The sequence below is a fragment of the Jaculus jaculus genome, chromosome 5 (assembly GCF_020740685.1).
Source record: "Jaculus jaculus isolate mJacJac1 chromosome 5, mJacJac1.mat.Y.cur, whole genome shotgun sequence".
In the NCBI taxonomy this organism is placed as follows: Eukaryota; Metazoa; Chordata; class Mammalia; order Rodentia; family Dipodidae; genus Jaculus; species Jaculus jaculus.
The window spans coordinates 60,167,814-60,184,980 of record NC_059106.1 but is presented as its reverse complement, the minus strand read 5'-3'; the positions used below and the strand labels follow the sequence as shown (position 1 = coordinate 60,184,980).

Genomic DNA, 17,167 nt, shown 5'->3' with positions numbered 1-17,167 from the left:
GGAACTCCTGACACATGGGCCACCTTATACATCTGGCTTACGTGGGTACTTGGGAATCAAATCTGGGTCCTTAGGCTTCGTAGGTAAGTGCTTTAACTGCTGGGCCATCTCTCCAGTTCCCCTAATTGTATTTTGGTTTGTCTGATCATTTGTTTTCCCCTATCAGACTCTAAGTCCATGAGGGTTTCAGTCTGCTTTGCTCACCATGGTAGCTAGCTGGTCCATTACCAGGCTGCTCTATACATGATAGGTACTCACTTATTATTATTATTATTATTATCACCATTATTATTATTATTTTGGTTTTTTGAGGTAGGGTCTTCTTCATTTTCAGGCAATGAGAAGGAAGGAGAGAGAGAATATGAATATGGGCCTTCAAGGGCCTTTTGCCACTGCAAATGAACTCCAGACCATTTTGTGCAACTGGCTTTACATAGGTACAAAGGAATTAAACTTGGGCCATCTGGCTTTGCAAGCAAGCACCTTAAACTGCTGAGTCATCTCTCCAGCCCTGTCCTTGTTTTAGAGAAGAGTTGGGGGAGGCGCAGACAGATCAGAAGTGGTGGAGGGACCAGGGAGATGGCTCAGGGTGAAGAGTGCTTGTTACTCTTGGGCTGGCAACCCGCCATGTTTGGCTTCCTAGAACATGAGCAAAAAGCTGGTCGTCAGGGCTAGGGAGATGGCTTATCAGTTAGAGGCACTTACTTACAAAGCCTGCCAGCCTGGGTTCAATTCCCCAGCTACCCATGTAAGCCAACCACAAAAAGCAGCCAGTGCTTCTGGTGTTCATTTGAAGTAGCAAGAGACCTGGCTTGCCATATGTGTGCACGCACACACACACACATATGCCAAAAAAAAAACAGCTGGAGAGATGGCTTAGCAGTTAAGGCATTGGCCTGCAAAGCCAAAGGACCCAGGTTTGATTCTCCAGGACCCACGTAAGCCAGATGCACAAGGTGGCACATGCACCTGCAATTCATTTACAGTGGCTGAAGGCCCTGGCGTGCCCATTCTCTCTCTCTCTCTCTCTCCCTCTTTCTCTCTCAAATAAATAAAATAAACCAAAGGAAAAGAAAAGCTCTATAGCCTCAGTCTAGTCTCTAGTGGACTGGCAATATCAGAGAATCACTGGGGCTTACTGATGGTCAGCAGCTCCAGGATAAGGGAGCGACCCCTCCAAATATGCAAATGTAGCCAGACTTGGTGGCACATGCCCTTTAATCCCAGCACTTGGGAGGTCAGCCTGGGCTAGAGTGAGACCCGACATTGATAAACCAAAACAAGAAAAATAATATATATGCAAATGTGTGATAAGAGAAGGACATCTGACATTCTCCTCTGGGCTCCACATGCATCATGCACATGGGTGCATGCATCTACATACATGTACATATACTGCACTCATACTCCACACACAGCCATACCCACAAGCAAAACAAAACATACCCCCTACCCCCAAAAAGTCATGAAGTTAGGTTTATGGTGGAGGTAGGTTTCAACCTCAGGTTGTTCTAACCCCAAAGCCAGTGGGCTCAAATTTCCTGTTGCTGAGGACTTGCTACCTCCACTTCCCAAGTCCTGGGATTATGGGCACATACCATCATTCCTTGTTTATGTAATGCTGGAGATCAAACCTAGGACTTTGTGCATGCAGGGCAACCACTCCACCAAGTAAACTATATCCCTAGCCCTCAAAGTCACTGACTTATTTTTAAAATTTTTTTTGTTGTCTATTTTTATTTATTTGAGAGCAATAGACAGAGAGAGAAAGAGGCAGAGATAGATAGGGAGATATATAGAGAGAGAATGGGCAAGCCAGGGCCTCCAGCCACTGCAAACGAACTCCAGACGTGTGCGCCCCCTTGTGCATCTGGCTAATGTGGGTCCTGGGGAATCGAGCCTCGAACCAGGAGGGTCCTTCAGCTTCCCAGGCTAGTGCTTAACCACTAAGCCATCTCTCCAGCCCCGCCACTGACTTCTTTTTTTTTTTGGTTTTCCGAGGTAGGGTCTCACTCTAGCCCAGGCTGACCTGGAATTCACTATGTAATCTCAGGGTGGCCTCGAACTCACAGCGATCCTCCTACCTCTGCCTCCCAAGTGCTGGGATTAAAGGCGTGCGCCACCACACCCAGCTCAGCCACTGACTTCTTTACAGCTGACTTGGGCAGTCAATCACACTAGTATTTATTTATTTGCAAGCGGAGGGAGACCGAGAGGAGAGAGAGAGAAAGGGAGAAATAAAAGAATGGGTATGCCAGGGCCTTTTGCTGCTGTAAACAAACTCCAGATATGTATGCCATATGTGTATCTGGCTTTACATGGGTACTGGGGAATCGAACCAGAGTTGTTAGTCTAGTGCCTTAACTGCTGAGCCATCTCTCCAGCCCTGCACCAGCATTATACAGTAATTTGTTGTCTGACTGAGCATTACAATTAAAGCCTGAAAGTTGCCAAACAGCTGATCACTTGGGCCCTGTTGTGCCCACTTGTCTGTCTCTGTCTTTCTGAAATCTTTCGTTGCTGTTTTATTTTTTGTTTATTTTAGAGAGAGAGAATAGGCACACCAGGGCCAAAGAACTCCAGATGCATGAGCCACCTAGTGCATCTGGTTTACATGGGTCCTGAAGAATCAAACCTGGGTCCTCTGGCTTTGCAGTTAAGCCCTTAACTGCTAAGTCATCTCTCCAGCCCCCTTTTGAAATTTTAATTCCCACCCCCTCCCTTGGCTGACCTGGAATTTGTCTACCCAATGATCCTGGAGGAAACATCCTCATGACAGTAAGCTCATGTTGGAGGCACTTCTTTAACAGAAAAGTCCTTTCCAGGAAGGGAAAAGGATTGAAAAGTACAGGAGACTAAGTAGCCCTTCAGGGACAATCACAAGGAGACCAGAGCCCTGTTCTGAGAGTGAACAGACCTGGATTTAAGTCCTTGCAGGAGGAGGTAAGGTTGCTAACCCATTCATTCTCCCCTATCCCCACTCTTTTTTTTTTTTTTTTGGTAGAGCTTTACTCTAGCTCAGGCTAACTGGAGCTTACTCTATAGCTCAGTTTGGCCCCAGAACTCATGGTGATCCTTCTATCTCAGCCTCCCAAGTGTTGAAATCACAGGCATGAGCCGCTATGCCTGGTATCATCCATTCCTTCTCTTGCTCTTTTTTTCTTTTGGGTTTTTGAGGTAGGGTTTCACTCTAGCCCAGGCTGACCTGGAATTCACTATGTAGTCTCAGGCTGGCCTTGAACTCACACAATCCTCCTCCCTCTGTCTCCTGAATGCTGGGATTAAAGGTGTGCCCTACCATACCTGGCTCATTCCTTCTCTCTTGATTTCTAGGATCCCAGAAACAAATTGGCTACACTCCTAGGTCACTTTTCCATAGAATGTTGGTTGTAGCCGGGCGTGGTGGCGCACGCCTTTAATCCCAGCACTTGGGAGGCAGAGGTAGGAGGATCGCCGTGAGTTCAAGGCCACCCTGAGACTACAGAGTTAATTCCAGGTCAGCCTGGACCAGAGTGAGACCCTACCTCAAAAAACCAAAAAAAAAAAAAAAAAAAAAAAAAGAATGTTGGTTGTCAACTATAGCTGCAGGTGGCCTAGGTCCCAGTCTATGGTGAACAGAGCGAGAAATACTCTGGTCTGGCACCTTTCAGTCCTTCCAGGGGATGAAGAAGAAAGTCTTTCTCAGGTGAGAATTCTTTCTCAGGTGAGAATGCCTGGGAAGAAGAAATACAGGACTAGGGTTATTTCCAGTTCTCTGGGCCAATGTGTGCAAAATTATACAAAGCCATAGACTGTTTTTTGTCTTGCTTCTGTTTTTAAGAAAAGCAAGTTTATATAAAGAGCACAGTAGGTATGACAGAAGAACCAGCTGCCTGCTAGGGTCTAACTCCATTTTCTATAACAGGACACATGGGGTCAGGGAGCTGGGAAATGGGGAGATAGTTCAGTGGGCCAAGTGCCTGCTGCGCAAGCGTGAGGACGTGAGTTTGGATTTCCAGCACCCAAGTAAAATGGTAGGAGCGGTGGCACATGCCTGCAGTCCCAGCACAGGATTCCTAGGGTTTACTGGTTAGGCCAGTCTAGCCAAATTGGTGAGCTCAAGGTTCTGTGAGAGACCATGTTTCAAAATAAATAAAAAAATAAATAAAATAAGGTGATAGAACGATTTAGGAAGACATCTGACACTGACCTGTCTTCCAGGAGCACATACTAACCTGCATATGTGCATGCAAAAAAAAAAAGAGAGAGAGAGAGAGACAGAGAGAATTACGTGTTTTACAGAGTTTCTCTAGAGAACTAAATGAGCTAAGATGTGGCTTTGTTACCTTGCCACAATGCAGAGGCCTATTTATAAGCAATAATCCCCCCAGGACTGAAGGCAGATTTGCATGGGACTAATGCGCCTATTTTGCAGAAGGACAAACTGAGATTTGACTAAGTTCAGGGAGTTGCCTCAAGTTGCAGTTGAACGACGGTCCAGCTCAGTGCTTCTCATAATTAGCTCAGTCCCGGGACCCACGGTTAGCCCCGAAACCGCTCCTTTAGATCAGCTTAGAGCATCTGACTCACTCTTCCCCACCCGACTTTCCGAAGGGACGGAGCCCAGGCGTGAAGGGGCAAAACCAAATTCAACTTGAGGGGTGTCCACAGGAAGTTCACAGGCTTGACACCTTTCTACAAGAATCCTGGTTCTTTTAACGTCAGTAAAAAAAAATAATTATCTTTCCGCATACCACGGATGTGGTCTGACACTTTATTTCTTCAGATTTTCCTATTCAGAATTCAGGGGTTGATTTACCTTGTCTCCGCTCCCCCCCACAAACACTTCACTTGGTTTGTTCCCCGCTGTTTACTCCCATTGCGGAAGTCGCTCGGGTGGAGCTCCCCGGGAACACTACCTACGAGTACGTCTTTTGCGTAGTTATTTAACTGGCATTTCGCTCAGGCCAATGGGATGGTTGCAAACCCAGAGGGGGTGGGACGGAGAGCCAATCAGAGCCGTTGGCGGGGTGTGGCTGTGTCCCGGGGCGGGGAATCGCGTAATGGCGGACACCGGCCGGGTTCGCGCGGCTGGGGGCGTAGCGCCTTGAAGCCGGGAGGTGGGGCGGGCGGTCCGGCGGTGTGGCAGCCCACGAGGCGCTGGGCTGGAGCACACCCCCCCCCTGCGGTGACCGGGCGGTCCAGTGGCCTTTCAGATCACTGTGGGCGACTGCGCGAGATCAGGTGAGCAACAAGTCCTCCCCCCGCCGCCCCGGGCGGGCCCCGCGGTGGGGTCCCGGGGGAATGGGTGCCGCGCTCCTGCTGCCTGGGACGCGCCGCGGCTCGCGAGCCGGCGGCGGAGCGGCGTCTTAATTCACCCCACCCCTCAGGAAGGGAGGTGAACCGGAGACACCTCCCCCCCCCATGCGATTTGGAAGAACCCCGGGGGAGGGGTGTCACCGAAGGCTTCGGAAGTGTCAAGACCCGAACCCTGGCTCTGCCCCCCGCCGGTTCGCCTGGTGGTCTTGGGCAAGTCACTTCCGTCTTTGTAAAACGAAGACTTTGCGAAAGTACGTGAATTGGGCCTCTTACCTGTTTTCTGAGACCTTGGGGGAAACCCTCAGTTTCTATCTCTGTACCATGAAGTAATCGAGGTGCTGTTTTGAGGTCCTTGAGTTTGGGGGACTTGGGTAGGACAACTGTGTGAACATGGCGTGCACAGGGTGATGGGCAGAGTAAGAGTTGACTGACTTACAGGGGCTCCTCTGTCAAGTTGGTGGGTGCTACTCAAGTGATGGCGTGGAGTCAGGTTCTTTTTGGTCCTTTGAGATGGAGAAATTTTGGAGGAATAAGGAGGGAATCCTTGTCTTTTTGGGACTGTGGTTGGAACTTTAAGCCCAGCCTTGAAGAAGAGGAAGATGAAGAGCAGTATTTAAGATTACCCTATTGTGTGCCAGACTTTGCTTAGGCATACATATATGTCCTTGTTTGGCTTTTCCAACTACGTTTGCAAATTTACAGGTGAGGAAGCCAGGGTTCAGAGGAGTTAAGTTGCTTGCTTGCTAGAGACCACACTGTAGAGTGCTGAGTTTACTAGCATGAGGGTGTTTCCTCTGGGATCATTGGGCCGGGCAGGGTAGTAAGTCACTTGATAATAAAGTTTGCTTGTTGTCACAAATGAGGGACAGGATCTAGCTCAGACATTTGATTGCATTTCTGGTATGGGGACAGATCTTGATCTCTGGATGGTTCACTCTGCGAGTTGGAAAGGACCATGTCTAAATGGTAAAAGTCACTTTGAAGTGCTTGAGTACCTGAGAGAGCTCAGTCTGAATCCTGGTCAGGTGTTCTGTGGAAGAAAGTTCACCCACTCTTTGTTGGCTTTTGGTACAGGGTGGTGCCACCTCGGTGTCTTTTTCTCCTCCCTGAAGAAGGCCACATTTTCTTGGGATGGGAGAAATTTCCCATTTGTTAGTGCAAATTTCTTTGCATTCCTTGGAGGGAGCGTACCATTTCCTTCTTTGTATTTTTGGTTATTCTTTAGATGAGTGACGACTGTGGACTTGGGATTAGAGGTAATTGGCTACCATAAATTGCAGCCCTTAATTTTTCTAAACCTCAGAGCTATGGGCTAATTAAAATGGTAGGTCCAGCCAGGGTCATTGTTCTCATGTCAGTGGTGGGGAAGAGAACTGGAAGAGGAAGTTGCTGAGAAAAAGGGCGTTTCTTAGCTGTGGAGCCAATATGTATTTTCTTTGTTTGAAATTCTAAAACCAGAAAAGCAGCAGCTAAGGGAGGAAGGAAAAAACTGTGAAACTCTTCTTCCTGATCAGAGAGCTTTGACAGCTATCCCTGGCCACATTGGAGACAGAAAAAGTCTTGTTGGACCTCAGAATTGTCTTCTAAAATGAAATAATTTAAAATCTTAAACCTTCTAAGATAAATTAAAAAAAAAAACATTTTAGTGAGTACTTATCACTGATAATTTATTTTTTCAACACAGTTACCAATTCAGCCTTTGGCTCTGTTTTAACTGGTTTAAGTCAGTTCACTTTCAACTTAACCTGATTTAGATATTGGAGGATGATGCAAAGCTACCATTACTTGAAAAGTCTGATGGCCAGACATGGTGGCACACGCCTTTAATCCCAGCACTCTGGAGGCAGAGGTAGGAGGATCACTATGAGTTCAAGGCCAGCCTGAGACTGCAGAATGAGTTCCAAGTTAGCATAGGCTAAGGTGAGACTCTACCTTGAAAACACCAAAAACAAGGGGTGGGGGAGCTGGGGAAATGGCTTAGTGGTTAAGGCGTTTGCCTGTGAAGCCTAAGGACCATGGTTTGATTCCCCAGGACCCATATAAACATGATGCACAAGGGGCGCATGCATCTGCAGTGGCTGGAGGCCTTGGTGTACCCATTCTCTTTCTCCCTATCTGTCTCTTTCTCTCTCAAATAAATAAATAATACATTTTTTAAAATTTGTTTTAAAATTTATTTATTTGAGAGCGACAGGCACAGAGAGAAAGACAGATAGAGAGAGAGAATGGGTGCGCCAGGGCTTCCAGCCTCTGCAAACGAACTACACTCACACACACACACACACACACACACACACACACATTATATGAAATGTTTTTTGTTTTTTTTTTTTTCCTTCGAGGTAAGGTCTCACTCTAGTCTGAGCTGACCTTGAATTCACTATGTAGTCTCAGGGTGGCCTTGAACTCACGGTGATCCTCCTACCTCTGCCTCTCGAGTGGTGGGATTAAAGGTGTGTGCCACCACGGCTGGCTTATATTCTTTAATTTTTATTTATTTACTTGAGAAAGGGAGAAAGAGAGAGAAGGAGGCAGAGAGAGAGAATGGCTGTGTCCAGGCCTCCAGCCCCTAGAAACTTCAGATGCATGCGCCACCTTGTGAGTCTGGCTTATGTGGGTTCTGGGGCGTTGAACCTGGGTCCTTTGGTTTTGCAGGCAAGCATCTTAACTACTAAGCAATCTCTCCAGCCCAGCCTCTTTTTTTCTCAATTTTTATTTATTTATTTATTTATATTTTTTTATTAACAACTTCCATGATTATAAAAAACACCCCATGGTAATACCCCCTCCCCACTTACCCCTTTGAAACTACATTCTCCATCATACCCCCTCCCCATCTCAATCATTCTCTCTTTTACTTTTGATGTCATGATCTTTTCCTTCTCTTATGATGGTCTTTTGCAGGTAGTATTAGGCACTGTGAGGCCATGGATAACCAGGCCATTTTGTGTCTGGAGGGAGCATGGTGTATGGAGTCCTGACCTTCCTTTGGCTCTTTCATTCTTTCTACCACCTCTTCCGCATTAGACCCTGAGCCTTGGAAGGTGTGATAGAGATATTGCAGTACTGAGCACTGTGGTCATTTCTTTCCATTTCTCAATTTTTATTAACATTTTCAATGATTGTAAAAAATATCCCATGGTAATATCCTCCCTCCCACCACTTTCCCCTTTGAAATTCCATTCTCCATCATATCCCCTCCCCCTCCCAATCAGTCTCTCTTATTTTGATGTCATGATCTTTTCCTCCTATTATGGTGGTCTTGTGTAGGTAGTGTCAGGCACTATGAGGTCATGGATATCCAGGCCATTTTATGTCTGGAGGGAGCACGTTGTAAGGAGTCCTACCCTTCTTTTGGCTCTTACATTCTTTCTGCCACCTCTTCCACATTATTGGAAGGTGTGTTCGAGATGTTACTCAGTACTCCAGTCACTTCTTTCCAGCACTATGATTCCTTCTGAGTCGTCCCAAGGTCACTGCTGTCTTAAAAGAGAAGATTCTCTACCCAAAGTGAGAGTAACATTAATATAAGGGCATGAACATTAAGAGAAGTACTTACTGGCCAGTTTGATAAGCATAGTATATCCATTTAGCCAGACAGCAGCAGGCGTTACTCCCCTAGGGCTCATGACTAATCCTGTTTTAAGTTTTCGGTATCAGGGATGTATTCCCTTCCATGGACCGGGCCTCCAGCCCAATTGGAGGGCAGTTGGTTTCCACCATGACAGACGTGCCACTATTGCACCTGTTGGCTCATTTGGCCTGGCTGGCCAATTATAAGGCTTGCAGTATCCACTGTTTAGTATCTCCACTGGTGGTATCTCTTTCTCCCATTGAACTACATGTAGAATAGCTTCTTCCAGCTTTCTGTTTTTTTAAATATTTATTTATTTGAGAGGGAAAGAGAGGGAGAGGGAGAGAAAGGGCATGCCAGGGCCTCGAGCCACTGCAAACAAACACCAGATGCATGCACCCCATGTGCATCTGGCATTTGTGGGTCCTGGGGAATCAAACCTGGGTCCTTTGGCTTTGCAGGCAAGCATCTTAACTACTAAGCCATCTCTCGAGCCTGGCCTTTTTTTTTTTTTTTTTTTTGAGGCAGCATCTCACTCTCGACCAGGCTGATCTGGAACTCATTCTGTAGCTCACGCTGGCCTTGAATTCATGGCGAGCTTCCCATCCCAGCCTCACAAGTGTTGGGATTACAGGTGTATGCCACAATGTCAGCTTCTGCTTGGTTTTAGACATTATTTACAATTTTTAGTGCTTCATTTTGCAGGTTTGTGTGTGTATGATAGTCATGAATTTTCTGAATGCAAAGGTCTACATGAGTTCAGTTCTCAGTATTATGTGTGTGTGTGTGTGTGTGTATACATATATATACATACATACATACATATATATATATATATATATATATATATATTTTTTTTTTTTTTTTGAGGTAGGGTCTCACTCTAGCCCAGGCTGCCTTGGAATTCACAGTAGTCTCAGTGTGGCCTTGAACTCACAGTGATCCACTTACCTCTGCCTCCCAAGTGCTCAGATTAAAGGTGTGCACCACCATGCCCAGTTTACTTACACTTTCTTTGTAACAAGATGATATAGTCTTCATTAATTATAATACTGGTATTTAGGAGCTATTCAAAATTCTTGAGTAGCTGGAGTGATGGCTCAGCGGTCAAGGTGCTTGTCTGCAAAATCTTTGAGTATAAGGGAAAGATGTTCTTGGGAACAGATTTTTTTTTTTTTTTTAATTTAGAAGTTTGTGGACTTTAGAAAAGAATTATGGAATATGTACTATGTAGTTTTGTCCTGCCTTCTCTTCTCCTTTCCTCCCTTCCTGCCTGCCTTCCTTTCTTCCATTTTTTTGCAGTACTGGGGATTGAACCTAGAGCCTCACGCATGCTAGGCAAGTCCTATACCACTGAGTTACATTCCCTGCCCCTGGAATATTACTGTGTATTATGTAACACCCCAGAGAAGTCTAGAGAAGCACCTGCTAATCAAATGCATTACTGTTTCAGTAATAGAATATTTGAGTGTTCACACTAACTGGGAAAAATAAATATTATAAATAGCCTCATGTCATTTCACATCAGACTTTGCCACCACATGAATAATGTAAACTTGTTTTTCATAGTCATTTGGATTTTGGAATGGAAGTGAAGAGATGTGAGCCTCCATTAACAAAACATAGGTTGAAAAGAACAATAATAAGAAAAAAGGCCTGGTGTGGTGGTATATGCCTGTCTAATCCTAGCACTCAGGCAGAGATAGGATTGCTGTGAGTTCCAGGCAGGCCTGGAACTACTGTGAGTTGCAGGTCATCCTGGCCTAGAGTGAAACCCTACCTCAAAAAAATGAAAAAAAAAAAGAATCAAGTTAATTTCAAACCTAAAAATAGTATTATATGTAAAACTTTTTTTTTTGTCATATAGAACTCTTTAATTAAAATGTGCTGGTGGGTTGGGAAGATGACTCACCAATTAAAGATACTTGCTTCCAAAGTCTGGAAAGATGGCTTAGTGGTTAAGTGCTTGCCCGTGAAGCCTAAGCATCCCAGTTCAAGGCTCGATTCCCCAGGACCCACGTTAGCCAGATGCACAAGGGGGCTCAGGCGTTGGGCTGGAGAGATGGCTTAGCGGTTAAGCGCTTGCCTGTGAAGCCTAAGGACTCCGGTTCGAGGTTCGATTCTCCAGGACCCACGTTAGCCAGATGCACAAGGGGGCACACTGGAGTTCATTTGCAGTGGCTGGAAGCCCTGGGGCGCCCATTCTCTCTCTGCCCCCCCATCACTTTCAAATAAATAAATAAAAATGAACCAAAAAAAAATTAAAAAACCAAACAAAACAAGGGGGCACAGGCGTCTGGAGTTCATTTGCCGTGGCTGGAAGCCCTGGTGCGCCCATTCCCTCTCTCTGACTCTTTCTCTCTCTGCTTATATCTCTCAAATAAATAAATACAAATAAAATAAACAAAAAACTTAAAAAAAACAGATACAAAAAGTGACCCATGCATCTGATATTCCTTTGCAGTGGCAAGGGACTCTGGTACCTCTCCCTCCATGCAAATAAATAAATAAATATCTTCAAGGTAAGGTCTCACTCTAGTTCAGGTTGACCTGGAATTCACTATGTATTCTCAGGATGGCCTTGAACTCATGGTGATCCTCTTACCTGTTTCCCAAGTGCTGGGATTGAAGACATGTGCCACCATACAAGCCCCTTCCTTCCTTTCTTTTTTTTCTTTTTTTTTGTATTATGTAATGTCAAAAGGTTAGAGCTTCCAACTAGTCTTGTATTAGAACTTTCCATTAAAAAACGTGCATATGGGGTAGGACTTTAATCCAGCACTCAGGAGGCAGAGAGAGGTAGATCACTGTGAGTTTGAGGATACCCTGAGACTACACAGTGAATTCCAGGTCAGTCTGGGCTAGAGTGAGACCCTCTGGGGAGGGAGGGGGAATGCATTATGTGGCCTGGGAACTATGATGTCAGTATTCAACCAGGTTGAGAACTGTTAACATATCTCATTATAAATATTCAATAAGTGATTTTTCTTTTTTGGGGTAAATTTGGTACTGGTATTGAAATGAGTTGAGTATGATGAGTTTAAGGGTATTTTAAAAAAAAACTTTTTATTTATTTTCTTTTATTTTTTGTTTTGTTTTTGAGATAGGTTCTCACTCTAGCCCAGGCTGACCTGGAATTCACTATGGAGTCTCAGGGTGGCCTTGAACTCATGGCAATCCTCCTACCTCTGCCTCCCAACTGCTGGGATTAAAGGCATGTGCCACCACGCCCGGCTTAACTTTTTATATTTTTTTTTTCAAATTTTTTTATTTTTATTTTTTCTCAAGTTTATTAAACATTTTCCATGATTATAAAAGATACCCCACGGTAGTACTCCCCTCCCCCCTTTTCCCCTTTGAAATTCCCTTCTCCATCACATCTGCTCCCCATCTCAATAAGTCTCTATTTGGATGCCATGACATTTCCCTCCTCTTATGATGGTCTTATGTAGGTAGTGGCAGGCATTATGAGGTCATGGATATCGAGGCCAATTTTTTGTCTGGAGGGAGTCAATTTTTTTTTATTAACAACTTCCATGATTATAAAAAATATCCCATAGTTATACCTTCCCTCCCCCCACTTTCCCCTTTCAAACTCCATTCTCCATCATATCTCCTCCCCATCTCAATCATTCTCTCTTTTATTTTGTTGTCATGATCTTTTCCTCCTATTATGATGGTCTTGTGTAGGTATTGTCAGGCACTGTGAGGTCATGGATATCCATGCCATTTTGTTTCTGGGGGGAGCACGTTGTAAGGAGTCCACCCTTCCCTTGGCTCTTACATTTTGCCACCTCTTCCTCATTAGACCCTCAGCCTTGGAAGGTATGATAGGGATATTGTAGTACTGAGCACTCCTGTCAGTTCTTCCCAGCACCATGGTGTCTTCTGAGTCATCCCAAGGTCACTGCCACTGAAAAGAGAAGGTTCTCTACCAAAAGTGAGAGTAGCATTAATATAAGGGTATGAACATTAACAGAAGTGCTTACCGGGCAGTTTGATAAGCATAGTAAATACATTTAGCCAGATAGCAGCAGACGTTACACCTCTAGGGCTCACGACTACCCCTGTTTTTTAAGTTTTCAGTATCAGGGATGTATTCCTTCCCATGGAGCTGGCCTCCAGTCCATTTGAAGGGCAGTTGGTTTCCACCATGATAGACAAGCCACTATTGTACCTGCTGGCTCATTTGGCCTGGCTGGCCAAATATAAGGCTGGCAGTGTCCACTGTTGAGTATCTTCACTGGTGATTTCTCTGTTTGCCATTTAACTGCATGCAGAATGGCTTCTTCCAGCTTTCTGTCAGCTGGTCTACATGGAGGAGGCTATCAGCTCAGTTCCAGCAGGATTTCTCAGTAGCCTTGCAGCCCAAGTATGTGTAGTCTTCAGCAATAGGGTCTTACCATCTATTCCTGGTGGGAAACCAAGGGCCTTGGCAATGGCCTATAATGTTTTGGGGGCATCAAGGACCTCCCTGACCAACAACTCACGGGAAGTGCCATCCCTAGCACTGAAAATTTTCTAGCAACCATAGTTTAAGTTTTAAAAAATATATTTATTTGGGCTGGAGGGATGGTTTAGCAGTGAAGGTATTTGCCTGCAAAGCCAACGGATCCAGGTTTGGTTTTCTAGGACCCATATTAGCCAGATGCACAAGAGGACACAAGTGTCTGGAGTTCGTTTGGCTGGAAGCCCTGAGGGGGTGGAGGTAAGAGAGAGAGAGGGAGAGGGAGAGAGAGAGAAAGAATATGGGTGCACCAGGCCCTCCAGCCACTGCAAAGGAACTCCAGATATGTGCCCCGCCTTGTGCATCTGACTTACATGAATTCTGGAGAGTTGAACTGGGATCCTTAAAAAATTTTTATTTTATTTTATTTGATGCACGCACGCACGCACGCACACACACACACACACACACACACACACACACAGAGAGAGAGAGGGGGGGTGAGAGGGAGAGAGGGAGAGAGGAGGTAAGGAATGAATGGGCGTACGTGCCAGAGCCTCTAGCCACTGTAAATGTGCCACCTGTGCATCTGGCTTACATGGATCCTGGAGAATCAAACCTGGGTCCTTAGGCTCTGCAGGCAAGTGCCTTAACTGCTGAGCCATCTCTGCAGTCCATATGATATGCTTAAAGAGGATTCAGACTCTTTCATCAGCTCCCATAGCTTTGGTGCCATTGTTCGTGTGCAAGATGGCAGCTCCTTGTCCTCGTCGGCTCACTGCAGCCTCTTCTGCCTGTAGCATCGTCATTCGGTGACTAATAAGAATAGGGCGAAGTCTGGGTCAACAAGCAACTGGAAGTGGTTTTACTCTTTGGGTGTTGGCCTTACTAAGGTTGATTAGGGTAAACGCTGCTGTATTGGGAGTAGGTTGAAGTGCAGAATTCTTGGGGGTTTGGGTCTCCAGCAGGACACAAGTAACAGACTTGTTGCTCCACAGCGTTCTGCTGCCTGAAGAACACAATGGCTGCTTGTTTGGAAAGAGGAGGGTAGGCTGTGAAATAAGATGCTTCTTGCTCCTCATCCTTCAGAGCTGGTCCAAGAAGTCATCAAAGAGGTGATTGACTACCTAGTGTTTTCTTTTTCTGTCTCTGTCTCTGTCTCTGTCTCCCCCGCCCCCCTCGAGGTAGGGTCTCACTCTGGCCCAGGCTGACCTGGAATTCACTATGTAGTCTCAGGGTGGCCTTGAACTCACAGCAGTCCTCCTACCTCTCCCTCCCGAGTGCTGGGATTAAAGGTATGTGCCACCACACCCACCTTACAAACCTGGGTCCTTTTGTTTTGCACACAAGCTCCTTAATTACTGAGCCATCTCTCTAGCCCCTTTGGTTTTTAAAGGCAGGTGACTAAAGACCTTTTTTTAAAATTAATTTATTTTTGTTGACAACTTCCATAATTGTAAACAATATCCCATGGTAATTCCTTCCTTCCCCAACTTTCCCCTTTGAAACTCCACTCTCCATCATATATCCTCCCCCTTTCAATCAGTCTCGCTTTTATTTTGATGTCATGATCTTTTCCTCCTATTATGGTGGTCTTGTGTAGGTAGCGTCAGGCACTGTGAGGTCATGGTTATCCAGGTCATTTTGTGTCTGGAGGGGCACGTTGTAAGGAGTCCTACCCTTCCTTTGGCTCTTACATTCTTTCTACCACCTCTTCCGCAATGGACCCTGAGCCTTGGAAGGTATGATTGAGATATTTCAGTGCTGAGCACTCCTCTGTCACTTCTCAGTACCATGGTGCATTCTGAGTCATCCCAAGGTCACTGCCTTCTGAAAAAAGAAGCTTCTCTAACCAAAAGTGAGGGTAGCATTAATATATGGGTATAAACCTTAAGAGATGTGCTTATTGGGCAATTTGGTGAGCATAGTGTATACATTTAGCCAGACACCAGCAGATGTTACACCCCTAGGGCTCCTGACTAACCCTGTTGTAGGTTTTCAGTATTAGGGATGTATTCCCTCCCATGGAGCGGACCTCCAGTCAAATTAGAGAGTGATTGGTTTCCCCCATAACAGGCATGTCGCTTTGTACCTGTTGGCTCATTTGGCCTGGTTAGCCAAATGTAAGTTTTGCAGTGTCCACTGTGGAGTATTTTCACTGGTGATTTCTCTCTCTCCCATTGAGCTGCATGCAGTGTGACTTTTTCCAGCTTTCTGTCAGCTGGTCTACATGGAGAGGTTTTCAGCTCAGCTCCAGCAGGATTTCTTAGTGACCTTGCAGCCCAAGTATGTGGAGTCTTCAGCAGTAGGGTCTTACCAGCTATTTCTGGTGGGAAACGAAGGACCTCGGCAATAGCCTGTAATGTTTTGGGGATATCAGGGGCCTCTTTGAAGGTTTTTTTTGATTCAAGCCCACAAGATCAGCCCCTCCTTTTTTATGTGAAAGAGAGATAATGGGTGTGCCAGGGCATGTAGCCACTGCAATCAAACTCTAGGGACGTGTGCTCCCTTGTGCTCATGTGCAACCTTGCACACTTGTATTACTATGTGTCTGGCTTATGTGGAACCTCAAGAGTTGAACATGAGTCCTTAGGCTTTACAGATGAGTGCCTTTACTGCTGAGCCATCTCTGTAGCCCCCTCCCTCCCCCTCCTTTTTTTAGGCAGGCTCTTACTATAGTCTCGGCTAGCCTTGAACTCTTCTTTTTAAAAAAATATTGTATTTACTTTTTTTTTCTTTCTCTTTTTTTTTTGGTTTTGGTTTTAGTTTTGATTTTTAGAGGTAGGGTCTTACTCTAGACCAGGCTACCCTGGAAATTCACTATGTAGTCTTAGGGTGGCCTTGAACTCATGGTGAACTCCTGCCTCTGCCTCCCAAGTGTTGGTATTAAAGCTGTGTGCCACCACGCCTGGCTTTGTTTACTTATTTATGAGAGAAAGGGAGAGAAAATGGGTGCATCAGGGCCTCTAGCCACTGTGAATGAACTCCAGATGCATGTGTTACCATGTGCATCTGGCCAGTTCTGGGGAATTGAACCTGGGTCCTTAGGCTTCACAAGCAATTGCCTTAACCACTGAACCATCTGTCCAGCCCTAACCTTCAATTCTTTTTTTTTTTTTTTTTGAGGTAGGATTTAATCTCAGCGTGGCCTCGAACTCCTCCTATATCTGTCTGCCTCCCAAGTGCTGGGATTAAAGACATGTGTCACCAGGCCTGGCCCTAACCTTGAATTTTTCTTTTGTTTTGTTTTGTTTTGTTGAGGTAAGGTCTCACTCTCTGGCTCAGGCTGACCTGGAATTATTCACTATACAAGGTGGCCTTGAAATCCTGGCGATCCTCCTATCTTTGCCTCCTGAGTACTGGGATTAAAGGGTGTGCCACCAAACCTGCTTTGCCTTGAATTCTTTTTTTATTTTTTGGGTTTTTGAGGTAGGGTCTCACTCTAGCCCAGGCTGACCTGGAGTTCATTATGTAGTCTCAGGGTGGCCTCGAACTCATGGCAATCCTCCTACCTCTGCCTCCCTAGTGCTAGGATTAAAGGTGTGCACCACCACACCCGGCTTTCCAGCCCTTTTATAAATTAAAAAAAAAAAATATATATTTGCAAGCAGAGTGAGACAGAAGAGAGAGAGAAAGAGGGTGGGCACACCCGGGCCTCTAGCTGCTGCAGATTAAGTCTAGATATGTGAGCCACATTGAGCATCTGGCTTTCTGTGGGTACTGGGGAATTAAACCAGTGTTCTTTGGCTTTCCAGGCAAGTGTCTTAACTGCTGAGCCATCTCTCCAGCCAACCTCCTGCTTTATTTTATGGTCTGACCAGAACTTTAAACAACTTCCTGGTGTGATA

At 45.5% G+C, this 17,167-nt stretch overlaps 1 protein-coding gene across 2 annotated transcripts in view; it reads left to right on the top strand.

Moving 5' to 3' along the window:
• Window positions 1–5,101: 5,101 nt before the first annotated feature.
• The window catches only part of Wasf2 (WASP family member 2), a 98,802-nt gene continuing 86,736 nt past the window's right edge, over window positions 5,102–17,167 (top strand). The window contains exon 1 of one of the 2 annotated variants that reach the window (XM_045149408.1): window positions 5,102–5,223. The gene's annotated coding sequence lies outside the window, so the exon portion shown is untranslated. Of the gene's footprint in view, window positions 5,224–5,530; window positions 5,550–17,167 lie in introns of those variants that run through there. The other variant, XM_045149407.1, reaches the window with a different exon arrangement.